Genomic DNA, 15,190 nt, shown 5'->3' on the forward strand with positions numbered 1-15,190 from the left:
CCTTTCCTGCTACCCTAAGACCCGGGGCAAAAGGACATAGAGGCAGAGAGGGCGGGGGGCTCGTCCCAGTTCCAAGTATGTCCCTGCCAGTTTTTTCCCTGGTGGCCCGAGGAGCTGTGTCCCTGTTCATCACAACCTGTCAGCAAAGCTTCTCCCACTCAGAGAAATCCAGCCCCGGACACGAGTGGCCACAGGCTGCCTGGGGGTCACCCTGCAGGTAGGGGCTCTGACCCTCAGGTGTGACTGCACTTCCTCAGTCTTGTCAATGTACAAGCTCCCCACTGCCTTTGCACCTATAGGTGACTGAGAACAGGCTGAGCTAAGAAAAGGGATCACATGGTCCTTGCTACGACAGTGAGAAAGCATCACTGCATCTTTGTGAATCCAGGTTCCGTGCTTCCGGCTCATCTTCTGTTTCCATTTGGGAAAAAACACAGACATTCCACTTGATTTTGCCCAACGGTGAGCGTCCTGCTGACTAGTACTTGAGCCACTTCTGGCCTGTGAATAAAAGTCACAAGTTTGGGCCTCCCCTGGTGGCACAGCGGTTGAGTGCTGAGCTGCAAAGCTGTCCGCAGCCTCTGCAGCGCTGGTTCAATCCCCAGCCACCGGCAAGGGTCCCACATGGCACACAGACCTCTCCTGCTGTGCCCGCTGCTCCCCTCAGCAGTGTACTTCGTCAGTCTGCCTGTTCTGTTCTCCGCTCTGGCTCTGGTGAATTCTCTCACCCTCCCGTGCTTCTGACTGTACCCAGTGCTTGTATAAATAAATAAATCTTTAAAAAAAAAAATAAGTTACAAGTTCCATTTCTGCCCAGAGCATCAAGTTCTTGAGAAAAGTCCTGCAGGCAGCCAGCCTCCCAGAACCTATGTATCAGTCAGCATAAAGGCCTCTGCTCTCCCCCTGGAGCAGATGGTGCAGGAGCGTGAGGTCCTATGAGAAGCCCTCCCATCTCAGTTTGGCTCCCCCAAAGCTGACACTGAGACAGAATGCAGGCAGTTTATTAGGGCTGCGCAGTGAGGTGTGAGATGGAAAGAGTGAAAGCCTGAGGGTCTGACACACCGGCAGGTGCCTCTCAGGGACAGCTGGGCCTCAGTCCTTCAGGGGCTTCTGACAGACTGTTACACCCCCTTGGGATTGTCTGTCAGATCTGGGGCTAGTCTCTGCCCCTGGGGTAGGGATAAAATCCCCAGCTCCTCTGGGCTGCTCCTCAGTGCAAGAGAAAGGCTTCAGATAACTGGCCAGAACCTGGGGTTCCTGCGGCCTAGTCCAAGCAGCGGGGATGCTGAGAGAGAGACCTGGCTGGGCAGGCCCAAGTGAGCAGGTCTGCCCTTCCTGACCCCTGCCCACCTTTGTCCAGGATGCAGGTGCCTCATCCAGACAGTGCTGGGTTTCCGCTGCTGCTGTAACAAGTGACACAAGACAACAAGCATTTCCTCATTCTCAGTTCTGCAGACAAAAGTCTGAAATCAAGATGTTCCCGGGCCCAAGTTCCCTCTGAAGGTGCTAGGGAGGGTCTTTCCTGGCGTATTCCAGCTCTGGTGGTTCCAGCATCCTTGGAATGTAAACACATCACTCCGGGCCCTGCCTCCATTGTCACATGGTCTTTTTCTCTCTGTGTTTCTCGCCTCTTATGAAGGTGCTTGTCACTGGATTTGCGACACACCCTAAATCCAGGGTGATTTAATCTTAGTGAATTACATTAAGAATTACATAATGAATTATATAAATTAAATTACATTTAATTCATTAAATTACATTTAATCTTAATGAATTACATCTGCAAACATCCATTTTCAACAATCAGATCAGAAGCTTCTGCTGTGTGCTCATACCACCTCAGGAGAAACTTTTACGGGTTATTTCTGACCTCCGTGCCTTATCCCACTATGCTGCCATCACTACCTCTCTAATGTCACTCCACAAACTACCAGAGACTTCTATTTGTTAACCTGGGCTTCCCCTCACGTATCAGTCAGAATGAGATTCACCAAACTACAGTGGCTTTGGGTAGAAGTTTACTTCTCTCTCAAGTTAAAGTCTGGAGGTCAGACATATCGCTGTTGAGAGGCATGTTTTTCTCAGCAATCGAATCCTTCCTTTCCAAGGCATGGCATTTGCCCTCATGACCCCAAGATGATAGCTAGAGTTCCAGCCATCACATCCAAATTCCAAACAGCAGGATGAGGACACAAAAAAGAAAATAGACTTGAGATACGTGTTTCTTGTCCTTTAAGATAAAGATGCCTGAAAGCAGTCTTTTCTGGGATATATTCCATTGGCCAGCACTTAGTCACATGGTCACACACAGCTGCAAAAAGGCTGAGAAATATAGTCTTTATTTTGGGAGCCAACTAAAAAATGGAGGTTCTAATATTATGGAAGAAAGAGAGCGTATATAAGGGGGCAACCAGCAATTTCTGTCCTACCCAGGTTCCCTGAAACATGTTCCCCTGGAATTTAAGCCAAAGGTCAAAGTCCCCCCATATGTGCATCCCCAAATCTCTCCCTACCTCCTCCCTACACCCCACCCCTATCAACATCAGCATCTTCATCCAGTAAGGGTGGGGTCATCTCTTCCTCTTCAGTCTTACACCTGGGCCTGTGGTTTCTGAATGTCAAAGCTAAACACTTGCCCACTTCCTTCTGACTGCTGTTGAAATGGGGCTCTAGTCAGGATGAGAAGGGGAAAGAATTCACAGGTGAATGTTCCACAACTGCACGAGCCCACTGCATTTCTTTGTTCATATTTTTTTTTTTAAGATTTATTTATTTATTTATTTATACAAGCACTGGGTACAGTCAGAAGCGCGGGAGGGTGAGAGAATTCACCAGAGCCAGAGCGGGGAGCAGAGCAGGCAAAAGGACCGAAGTACACTGCTGAGGGGAGCAGCAGGTGGCAGGAGAGGTCTGTGCACCATGCGGGACCCTCCTCCGGTGTTCGGGGAGCAGCCGGGGATCGAACCGGAGCTGCAGAGGCTGTGGGCATCTTCGCAACCCAGCGCTCAACCGCTGCGCCACCGGGGAGGCCCTTTGTTCATATTTTTTATAATCATATTTCACATTTAAAAACTTCTCATCAGAGACTGTGGCAATAGATTACGCAGTTTGCACAAAGGGAAACTGAGGCCCCCACATGGAAATCCCATAGTGGTGTCTCACTGTGTGCCAGCACCATACTGAACATCTCTCCTGTATGAATCTTCGCCTTTCCTGCTCCTGAGGTCATTGTCTCCATTTCAACAGGTAAAGACACTGAGGCCCACGAGAGAGGCAGGCAGGCTCAGGCTATTTGATCCTGGAACTCATGTCCTGCCACTGAACCACACTAGACCACAAGCCACTGCTCCCCGTCTTGGACCCCCTGCCAATGTAAGTAGCCTCATTATCAGGATGGAGCTCCAGAGTCCAGGTTGGAAATGAGAAAGCATCAGAGGTCTCAGTGTACCAAATGAGTGGCCAGCTCCAGGGCAGTCTCCCCTCTTCCTGCCACGACCCAGGGATACAGGGCAGGAGCAGAGGCAGGGAGTACTCTGGGGCCAGGAGGGCCTGTAGAAATGTCCAGGGCAGAATTCAGAGAGATTTCAAAGAGGCCCCACAATAGCACTGGATGGTACCCACAGCAGATCTCCAGCAAAGCAGCAGCAAAACCCCAAATGTAAATGGGAGCCACCTCCCCACTCCGCACACTCCTCAAGAAAACCCAGGAAGGACACATGGCTTGGGTAAAGCCTCTAGCACATCTTCCTTGACAGCAGGCAGTGTAGCGAGTGTGAGGCCAGGCTGCAGTGCCCAGCATGTGGTTTGGTTCCACTCAGGCCTCAAACCTCAACACACCTCTACCTCCCAGCATGGCTGTGCTGGCTCCCCAAATCCACAGAGCTTGTCTCTGCTCCCCACCTGGTGGTTCCTGCCCCAAGGGAGGTATCACTGGTCCCTACAGTTTCCAAATGAGGGGTTCCCTGAAATCAGGGTATAAGGGTGGTGATTTGAAACTATAGCAAATGCCCACAGCAGACAAGGTGATGGCCCAGCTCTCCACAGGATGGTGCTCAGAGCTTTTCTAAACATTTGTCTTCTATCTCAATGAGAAAATGGCTGAAACTTATACAATCCTAATGTGACTGGAACTTCGACATCTGGGTTCCAGGTTCCAGGGCTGGCTTCATGGACCTTGACAATTCTGTCTTGATTCGCATTAGCCGGAGGTCCAAGGCTCCCCAAGAGGAGTCCCAGGAAGGGCTCTCTCGCCCAGGAAGGCCTCCTTCCAATGGGCATGAGGAGGGAGACACCAGAGCCAGTGCAAAGGGCTGCCCCTCTAAGTGTCCCTAACAGGGCCCCTCTCAAATCCAGCTTCAGTGCAGAGAGACCTCAGGGCTGGGATGAGCCTCCAGGCCACTCTCCTGCATCCTGTTCTGCCACCACCATGTCATTTGGCTCTTCTTGTCCTCTTGGCACTGCCACTGTGGTGCTTGCGGGGGTTGCTGGGGGGCAGTGGGCTGTGACGTCGGCCTCCACTGTCTGTTGACCCTGGAAGGGATGGAAAGACTTTAGCCAATGGGCAAGGTAAATGCCAGCAAAGCCAGCGTCCCAGCCGGGTTTCCTTGGCTGCCTCCCATATGGATGCCCCATCCCTGGCCTAAGTCACTGGCCATACAGCTCAAAGCCCACATGGGTCCTCTCCTTCCTTCAGCCCTGCCCATGCCCCAGACCACCTTCCTGGGACCAGGGACTTCACCTCCCAAAGTAGGCCTCACTTCCAAGTCTTGGCCTCTGCTACTCTAGTAGTAGTATTCAGGCCTATCCCCAGCCATTGTCTCCACCATGCTGGACACACGAATCCTTGGGGAACATGTCCCTTCCCTCACATTTAAGGACACGTTAAAGCCAGCAATGGACGACTGGCTATTACTCAGGCTGCTCCGGGTTGGGAGCTTCCAGCCCCAAGGTCAGGACTAGTAAACACTTTGACACCCTTTCCCCAAGAACCCTTAATGAGAAGTTCTTAACCTTTTCTGAAACAGTTCCATGAGAGAACAGGTTAAAGTTAACTCCCGACAGAGGAGGGAGCCCTGGTGAGCTGTCATGTGTGAGGCAGTCAGGTATGCCACCCTCTGACTTCTCTGCATGGAGGTCAGCGTACAAATCCGGATGCCAGGGAAGGGAGGGAAGCAGGCACTGACCTCGGATGTCCCGGGGCAGGAGGGGCGCCCGGCTGGGGCCTGCGCTGCTCTGCCACATGGCGCTGGGGAAGGTGAAGCTGACCTCTGGCACGTGAAGCGTGTTCTCATCTAAACAGTGACACCAGAGATAAGAGAATTTTATTATATTTTTAGGGATCACCCAGTGAATTCCGGGACTAAACTAAACAGAGATGAATAGATGAAACATGTTGCGCACATTTTATGTGCCAGCTCCAGTCACCTTGCTCCAGTCACCTCATTTGTATACCACACAGCACTGAGAAGGGATTTTTTTTTTTAAGATGAACTCCTGAGCTCTGGTTTTTCTGGAGCTTTCACACTCTGCCGGCTTTTGGTGCTTTTGTCCCTTCTCCAACAACTTTGTTCTTCCTTTTCTTCTGTTCTCTCTTTGTTCTCAGCTGACCATCACAGGGCAATACAAGGGATTTCCTAGGTCATCAGTGTCTGATGAACTGAGGAAAGCTAATCAGACCTCATCATCAAACAGGAAAGGAAGCAAGGGGAGGTATGGCAGAGAGAAGTGGGTATCTCTGTCAGAGAGGGGTTAGGCACCCACATCCTCAGTTCTCTGCTCAACAAAGAAGCAATTTGTCACTCCCTAGAGGCCCCAGACCTCTGGAGCTAAAGCCATACCATCCTTCCCCTCTACCCACCTCATTTTCTTTATTCTCTTTCCAACACTGGCATCACTAACACATTTGTATTGAAATGTCTGTCTCCCCTAAATCAAAGCCAGCTCCACAAGAGGAAGGGCTGTATTTTGTGCACTGTCTCCCCAGGGTCCAGCAGAGTGCTTGACACTTAAACAGGGCTCAATAACTTCTCGCTGAGTACATCCGTGAGTGAATGGGAGTTGAGAAGTCAGGGTTTTCGTCTCATGTCTGCAACTGCCTTTTCATCTGACCCTCTGTGGGTCACTTCCTCTCTTTGAGCCTCAGTTTCCGTTTCTTTCAAATGAGAGAGTCACAAAAAATTAACAAGTACTACAAGGACTTTAGCCTCAGGCCCCACTGGTGGAATGTGAAATGGGGCAAGGACTCTGAAAGACAGTTTGGCAATTTTTCAAAAAGTTAAACAGGATTACCTTGTGATCCAGTTTCCACTCTTAGGTACACACCTCAAAAAATTGAAAACAGATACCTAAACTAAAACTTGTGCACAGACAGTAATAACAGTACCGCTCATGATGGCCAAGAGGTGGAAACAACTCAAGTGTCCATCAATGGATGGATGAATAAACACGATGTTGTCCATGCATACACTGGAATATTACTCAATCACAAAAATTCATAAAGTTCTGATTTGTGCGTCAACTTAAACAAGCATTGAAAACACGATGCTAAGAGAAAGAAACAAGCCCCCAAACCATATACTGCATGATTCCACGTATATGAAATGACCAGGATAGGTAAATCCAAAGACCCAATGTGGATTAGTGAGTGCCAATAGCCAGGGGAAAAAACAGTAGGAAGTTACTACTTAATGGGTTCAGGGTTTCCTCTGGGGGTAATGAAGTGCTCTAGAACTAAATAGTGGTGGTGGATGCACAAAATTATGAGATTACTAAATGCCCCTATATTGTACACATTAAAATAATGAGTTTTGTTATGTGGGGTTTACCTAAAATTTACGAGCCTGAACTTTGGACTAAAGCATTCCAAGGCCCACAAAATCAGATGTGCACATGGTCCAGGCAGGAAACAAAAAAAGAGGTGAGAGGGGAGGAGGCCAGGAGACCCAGCAAGCTCAGCAGATAATGACAGCTGAACCCTTGACCTCAGAGATGGGGGGGGGGGCGGCATTCAGCCCTCCACCCACTGACCGCTGCTTATTGAGCCAGGACTTGACCTGGACCCATAGCAGGGAACGACACTAACAGATGTCCCTGCACACAGCCTCTGCGGCAGCAGGGGAGGAGGACAAGGAACAAGCACACAAGTTCCTTGGACAGTCCCTTCAGGGGGATGTGTCTGAGGTGAAGAGCTCACTGGGAAAGGCTGATAGCATGTCAGGATTGAAGTCAGGAGGGGGCAGCTGTCTCTCTCCAGAGCTTCCTCTTGCAAGAACTGCTAGATTTTTGCATTTTATGTGCATTCTGACTTTTCATATTATTTTCAACTGTTCTCTGGGCAAGTAGACAGCTTCCCCATCCCCAACCCTGAGCTCAGGCTGGATGTGGTTTATAAATGGTCAGTTTGCAATCTCTGCTTTAGCTATATACATGTTAAGCTGTTCTGGATATTAGTCAAGGAGCCCTTAATTAAGGTGGAAGAGTTCCTCATTTAGAGGAATTCAACGGCCTTTTAGAAAACCTTTAGAATAAGTTTCAATCTTCCAAACTGACCTGGGAGGTAGTTTCAGGGAGGGTCTAGCTCCCACACCACCTAGGATGGGAATGAGGGCAAAAGCGCAGGAACCCCTGGAGACAGAAGGGTCAGCAGACCTGCATTGCCACCCACAGGTCTGTGTGTCCCTGGTGAGCTCCATTACCTCCCTTCGCCTTGCTTATCAGATTCTGAAATGGACACCTATTTAAGAGGGATGTTGTGAAGATAAATGAGTTTATTCTTTTCTCGTCTCCACTGGCCTGGTCAGTGCTGATCTTCCTTCCTCTCAGATGTACCCAGGGCCTGGCTGTAACTGCACACCCAGAGGCAGTACACAGCAGGGCATGCTGGGAGACCCAGCAATACCACTACCCTGTACTGCCATCAAGCAATCATATCAGCACTCTGCCCAGGGACTCTTCCCTACAGAGTTTCAAGCCTCTGCAAACACTGTAGTGTGTGTTCTGCAGACTCACTGGGAAGGTTCATTTTCAGTACAGACCTGCACAGGCCCCTACCCAGCTACCTGCATGTGGGTTCCTATGAGCTGGCTACTAGCTGGCCACTCACGGGCAACTGTGACCTATTTGCTATCTGCAAATCACAGCAGAGCATTCCTTGACTACCTAGAAGAGTATAGCCCGTATCACAAGGCAGGCCCCAGGACACGTAGGCCACTGATGACCTGATCACGTGACTATCTCCATGGTGGTCTTGGGATAACTCTGCCTGTGAGAACATCAAATGCTTTGCTGACACAAATGGCTCTTGACAAATGGTCATGATGTCCCCTTCTCTGTTCCTGGTAATACCTTGTCCCCAGTTCCAAACCCACCCTCCAGACACTATCCCTCATACCACTGTCGCATGATCAGCCTTTACGAGCCTGTATGATTTCAATAAATGACACAAGAACTTCTGCTGAAGTAGTAGTCTTGCCTTGCAAACCTGCTCCGCGATTGCTGTAATTGCGTTCCCACCGAAAAGTGGCAGCACAGTTCCTGTAGCAACACCTGCAGGTATTACTGCATATCTGCCAATTACAGATGTGTGCTCTCCAAGCAGAAGAGCCAGCACAGGGTGGGGAACATAGGGGTGCCAGCCCTGGCTGTGCCATCAACATGTTATGTGACCCTAGAGATATCTCTTCTACTCTCTATGCCTCAGTTTACTGATCTGAACCAATTGGGCTACAGATCTCAAAGGACCATCACCTCTAATATGCTCTGACTTTTTCACCAGGGACATATAATTGTAGAGTAAGAATCTCTGCACCCCACAAGGACTCTCCAGAGACACAAATGAGAGATGAGGGTTCAGTTTTTCCTTAGAGCATCAAGAAAGGTCTCAGCACCACCCAGTAGACCAGAAAGTCAGCTTGGTTCCAACAAAGATAGGTACCCCTTTCTTACCAATTCAGTTATAGTCCACTCTTTTCGATTTGAAAAAGACTGATTTCTATTGTACATGACTAGGCATTAAATGATATTAGAGAATTACTCTTAATTCTTAGCTCTTAATTAGCTGTGACATATAATATCTGTTATCAGTTAGAGCTTTTGACATGTCTATGGGTGAAATAATGTGAGCTGGGATTTTTTTGAAACTTCTCCAGGAAAGCAAACAAGTAAATGAAGGAAAATGTGCGAAAGACCACTAAAACCCAAGTGACTGGGTTTTGGTCCATGTTGAAGGCTGCCTCAGAGGTATATGCTGTTCTATTTCTATATAGATTGGGAGTTTCATAATAAAACATGAGGGAAAGCAGATTTTGCTTTCAGGGGGCCTCTGAAAAAAAGCAGATTTTGCTTTCCAGGGGACCTCACCCTAAAGGAGATAGAAACATCAACTTCTGTGCTTGGGGTTAAGCAGAGTATGATCACAGGAGACTAGAACCTTCTGGCTAAGTCATCTACTATACTCACTCAGGCTCAGGACACCTGCTAGTTCACAGGCATTCATGCCCACCCACCCCCCATAGGTGCATCTTTAGCACTTCCTCCAGGTGAAGAAATGGAGATCAGCATTTACGTCACCTGCCTGCCAGCTGGGAGGAGAGGTGTTGAGAGTCAACCCAGCCCCCATGCACTTCAAAGTTTCCTCTCCTAACTGCTCCGCAGTTTCTGTGATTTTTATTGTTTTATGAGCTATATAAACAGAATAAAAACAAATAAATAGAAATTTTTGAAAGCAGAAAATGACATAAGGATAAAGAATACTTTGTTTTATTAAAAGTGTTTTAAGTTTTTTTTTTAAGTGTTATTACAGAACTGCCTGTTCCCAGCAATTATAATAGCCAGTTGACAAATCACAGAATTCCGCCAAGATCAAAGATTTCTGAAAAGCCTTTGAAATGGTGGCTATGAATCAGTTTGTGCCAAGGTGCACACTCATCAGCAAGACTGAATGTAGATGTGTAACCTGCTTCCTCTGTCCTTGAACTATCGATCAAGCACTCTACTACAACAAGAAATAAAAGGGTGTGTGGATATATGATTAAGAGCTAGGGACCCAGAGCCAGCTTCCCTTGCTTCAGATCCCAACTCTGCCCTCCAAGCTGTGTGACCTGGAGCAAGTCCCTTAACCTCTCTATGCCTCAATTTCCTCTTCAGTGTAATAAAGATGACAGTTATTTCTTGCCTCATGTCCTTGGTGAGGACATGCTGTCTGGCACATATTAAGTGCTCAATAAATGTGAGCTGATGTTACATAGCCAGTGGTATATCCCAATGCTCTCACATCCACTGCAAGGACTGGCCATGGAGACATCAAACTGCCCAGACCTTTCAAAACGCTAGGTCTCCACTTCTGTCCTTCACTTATTGAAGGATAGTAACAGTGTGGAGGTGCCCTTTGAGCACTGACATCCACCAAACTGCTTTAACAACAGACATAAATCAGAAACAACTCTAATATCCATAATAGAGGCCAAAGCCCACATCACCTTTCAGCCAAGCAGGGAAGTCATCTTATTGTCATCTTTCTGGGTAGTGGATGAACAGTGATTTTTTTTTTCTTATTTTTTATTTTATTTACATTCCAAAATCTTCACAACATATATTCTTTGTAATGCCAACCATGACAGGAGCGAGGGTTCAAACCTAAATTGAGGGAAGACTTAGGAGCCAAGGGTTCAGGCCAAATAAAGGCAGCCTACTGGAGGTAGGCCAGAAGCAAAACTAAGAACCCTGGGAAATACTTCTTTGCACAAAGACAATGGCCTTGGCTCACTCACTGTCCTAAAAAACATAAAACTCACTCATACCCCAGAGCAGCCAGCTGCTAACAGCCCCATGGTCCCCACTTTCTGAAGATTTACATTCAGGAGGAGAGGCCATCTTAAGATTGTGATGTACTGTACCTGCGTGGAAACTGAGGCTGGGTTTTGTCTTGGAAGCTGCAGGGACAGCAGGGAAAAAGCTCTTTCCCGATGGCTTTGACAGTTGAGCGAGTGCAGGGGGTGGCTGACTCTCACACAAGTATTCTACGGAGGGGGGCTGAAGTTTCTCCGTGACCTGCAGGGAAAAACATACAGCATGGCAGGGTGTGGGGAGTGGGGAGTGAAGGGGTGAAATGCTAAGGTCATTTTGAGCTGAAGCCATGCATTCATTAATGCCCAGCCTGTGCAGACCACCAAGGACATGCAGGGTACCTCAATGAATATAATGGGCAGAGTCATTGAGAACCTTCTCCTTCACCCCCAAGGATGAATACACAAATGATCTCTCATGGCTGTTTGTCCCCACCTTTTCCCTTCTCACCCCTGACCCTACCAGGGAGGGGGTTCTCATCTAAACCCACTTGGTAGCTAATTTTTTGGGTTAATAACTTCACGGGGTCACGGGTACCCAGATATTTGGTCAAACATTATTCTGGGTATGTCTTTGAGGGTGCTTCAGAAGAGTCTAACATTTAAGTAGAAATACTGAGTAGAGCAGATTCCCTTCCTTAATGTGGGTGGGCCTCATCCAATCAGTTGAAGGCTTGAACTGAACAAAAGGGCTGACTCACCTAAGAGAGACTCTTCCTGTGTGACTGCCTTGAGCTGGGTCATTGACTTTTTCCTGCCTTTGGACTAGAACTTCTACCATTAGTGCTCCTGGGTCCCAGCTTGTGGACCACAGATCTTATAATATCCTTTCTTTCTCCCCCACTTCAACTACTCCCTGTTATTGTCCTACATTTATTTTTTTTTTTCATTTTTAAGTTGAAACTGGGGTGTAGGCCAGAGGTACAGTGGGTTAGAGGGTTCACCAGAGACATAGTGGGGAGCAGAATGGGCAGATGTCCTGAAATATACTGCTAAGTGCAGCAGTGGGTGAGACAGGAGCGGTCTGCTCCACCAGATGTGGTTTAGTTCCCTAGCCAGGGATTGAACTCAGGTCATAGTGGTGATAGCGCTGAGACTTAACCCCTAGGCCACCAGGAAGGCCCTGTCCTACCTTTATTTCTACTGAACAAGTCACTGGACTCAGCAACCTTCCACTATGTGTCCCCAGGGCAAGAATGCTGGACAGCAGAGGCAGATCCACCAGACACCCAGCCACTAGACAACCCACCCAGGGAGTGGCCTTCTCACCCTCACTCCAGTTTATTTAACCAAGTGTTCACGGGAAATAAATAAACCTGTGTAAGACCCGCCCCACCCACAAAGCAAACATAATCTCACAGAGTTGTAATCAGTTTAACACTGTTGTGTGCTCTGATTTTTGCTTGATCCTATTTCACTGAGACTTTTCCACAGATCAGCATTGTCCAATATCCCAAGAAAGTCATTCAAAATGAAAAATACTATTCATGTTGGGTCATGAAGCATTTTGTGTGTTAGTAAAAAAATGGAAGGCAACCTCAATGACCACTTAGCAGGAATAGAAAACCACAAAGTAGGCATGAGTGGAATTGTATGCGGCAGGTCATTGCCCTACAGATAATGATAGAGGGCCCGTGTGTACCAGGCCCCGTGCCAAACTCAACAGAAAAAACACCTGGTGGTGGCTGGTTCTTAACAACTCACCACTCCCATGATTATCATTCAATTACCGTGTTTTACAAGCAGATAACGTACTTTTTCAAGTTAAGATACAAGTACTTTAAAGACACATGAAAATGTATGAATAATGTTATTTTTCATATATTAATGATATTAATAATGTTATTTTTTTAGAAAAAAATAGATAACCACATACAATACGTCTGCATGTGGCTTCAGATTGGAAATGGCAACAGTGAAGGTGCAGTGTGGGGGCCCTGGTCTTCTCATGTCCTTTGCATCTAGGGACCCCAAGTTCTCATCATTACTTCACCGAGGCTGGTCCTCGGCACAACACGCTGCCCTTCTGGCTGGGCCCCTGAGATGGGGTGAGGCACACCCTGGCCAGTGTCTACCCACCTGTTGCACATTCCAGGGGAGGGAGGGTGACTGCTTCTTCCTGGCCTTCCTCTCCAGAGAGCGGTCCCGGCTGGGGCTACTGTGGGGCCACTTCCTGTCTGCTGGGATGGAATCTGGGGTGGCACAAGACTTGGGGTCCCTGGAGTCCTCCTCTGGAAGGTGGAAAGAGGAGCGGCGGCTGCTGCCCTCACGGTCCTGGGCCTTGGAGCGCCGGGTGGCCGCAATGAGAGAGATGCTCTTGGTGCTCACGGCCATCTCTTTGAGGGCCTGGGCACTCAGCACCGGGCTGCTGGCCTCCGTCGCCATCTTTGGGGCAGCCAGCTCCAGGCTGACTGGGGAGTACAGCTTGGTAACCAAATTCTTCACACTCAGGGAGCTCGACTTCTGTAGAAAACCAGCAACAGGATGTCACTGAGCCATACCCATGGTCCCAGGGTGGGTCCCCAAAGCAGACCTGGATATGGCTCAAGGCAAATAGCTTATTTGGGGAAAGAATAATGGGAACAAGAGCCAAGGAAGAGCATGTGAAGAAGTCAGTCCTTGGCCTGGGGCTAAATTGCACCCTGACATTGGGCCCTCAATCCAATGACAAGTGTCCTCATAACAGGAGAACAGAGACACACAGGGAGAGACCAGGTGACAACAGAGGCAGAGATGGAGCAAGGCAGCTACAAGGCAAGAAATGAAAGCCAAGGGGCCACCGGGAGCTGGGAGAGATGAAGGATTCTCCCCTGGCCTTCAAAAAGAGGGTAACCCTGCCTGCACCTTGATCTAGGACATCTAGCCTTGCTGGGAAAGAATACATGCCTGTGCTTTCAGCCACCTGGTGGTGCTTTGCCACTGTGGCCCAAGAAAATTAGCACCGGAAACTGAAACAATTAACTCCATGCTGGGCTCAGTAAGCTACCATTGTGATGGCTACTTAAGGGGAGTCCTCCTTCCCAAAGCTTCTCTCCCCCCACCCTTGGCCCAGAGCAGTTCTGATGGAGGCCCTAACAACCCCAGTGGAGAAGAGGAGGCCTCTCCCAAGAGCCCAGGGCCCCGGTCAGCACCACACACGCTAACCTCATGAACTGGAGATGTCAGCAGGATTCGGACAGATGACGGAGGTAGAAGAGAATCTTGCTTTCCCAGTTTTTTTGATGGTGTGACTTTCGATGACTTGTAACCATCACTGTGGATGAAACACAGAGCATCAGCAGAGTCACCTGCCGCAGTCCGTATGTCCTTAGCGTCGTCAGCCAAATGAAATCCAGAGGCTGAACCCCCACAGCCAGGCCAGGGCCTCTGCATGCTGCTGTGGTTTGGGGCCACCATGGCCTCATTCACTCATTGTCATTCATCCAGCAACGCATGCAGGCCCCCGCGATAGCCAGTCCTGTACCGAGACAAGGGTGGCCTTAGATCATTGCAGAAGTGGCCCTGCTCCACTCTCCCGATAATCTAAAGTGGGAGGATGCAGGGAACAGTGATACAGATGCAACAAGCACGCAGTTATGCGGTCTGCATGGTATAGGCCACGAAGAAACGGAGAGAGACTTCCTCAGACAGGACAGTCAGAACAGCCTTCTTGGAGAGGGGGCCAGGCCGAAAGAAAAATATGTCTGCTCTCTGTCCCCAGGTCTGGCACTGACCTTCAAAAACCATTGGAATTTCTGAGTGATGGGGTGTCTTTGTTATGCTAATGAGGTGGCTCCTGGTGACCCTTGAATAGCTCACAGGAAAGACCAACCAAGCAGAACTTTGTTAGGAGGGAGTGGGGATGGGGCTGAAGTTGAGGTCTTTCTTGTGGCCAAGGACCTCATCAATTGTACCTGAGTAATAAATCCTGAAGAAAAAAAAAAAAAAAAACCAGATATATGGGCCCTATGGCCCTGATTCTACCAGGAGAGGGCGTGGAAGCTTTGAATCCTTGTCCTACCAGACCTTCCCCAATGCACATCCTCTGTAGTAAAGGGAGACTGAAATAGAGCATTGTCAGTGAGTTCTGAGTCATTCTAGTAGATTACCAAACCTGAGAGGATCATGGGAATCCCCCAAAGTCACAACCGACTAGACAGACTTCACAAATGAACCAGGGACTTCATTTGCAGCTGGCATGGGATGTGGGGGCAGTCTTGTGGCAAATGGAGCCTTAACTGGAGGCATCTGAAGCCAGCTCTGGGTGGTTACTGCCAGAACTGAATAGCAGTACACTCAGTTGGTATTAGATCAGCGGGGGTGGAAATAGAACATTCAGGAACATCTATGCCAACACCCAAAAAATGAGG

The 15,190-nt window shown here is 48.6% G+C and overlaps 1 long non-coding RNA gene across 1 annotated transcript; it reads right to left on the reverse strand.

Annotated features, from left to right (window-relative positions):
* Nucleotides 1–5,237: 5,237 nt before the first annotated feature.
* LOC129145559 (uncharacterized) lies at nt 5,238–13,055 on the reverse strand. Its single transcript, XR_008551303.1, has 3 exons — nt 12,921–13,055; nt 10,893–11,046; nt 5,238–5,291 (listed from the first exon to the last, which is right to left on the reverse strand). It is a non-coding gene; the product is annotated as an uncharacterized LOC129145559 (long non-coding RNA).
* Between the last annotated feature and the right edge of the window lie 2,135 nt (nt 13,056–15,190).

The sequence above is a fragment of the Talpa occidentalis genome, unplaced genomic scaffold (assembly GCF_014898055.3).
Source record: "Talpa occidentalis isolate TD23 unplaced genomic scaffold, MPIMG_talOcc4v2.1 talOcc4.12, whole genome shotgun sequence".
NCBI classification, from domain to species: Eukaryota; Metazoa; Chordata; class Mammalia; order Eulipotyphla; family Talpidae; genus Talpa; species Talpa occidentalis.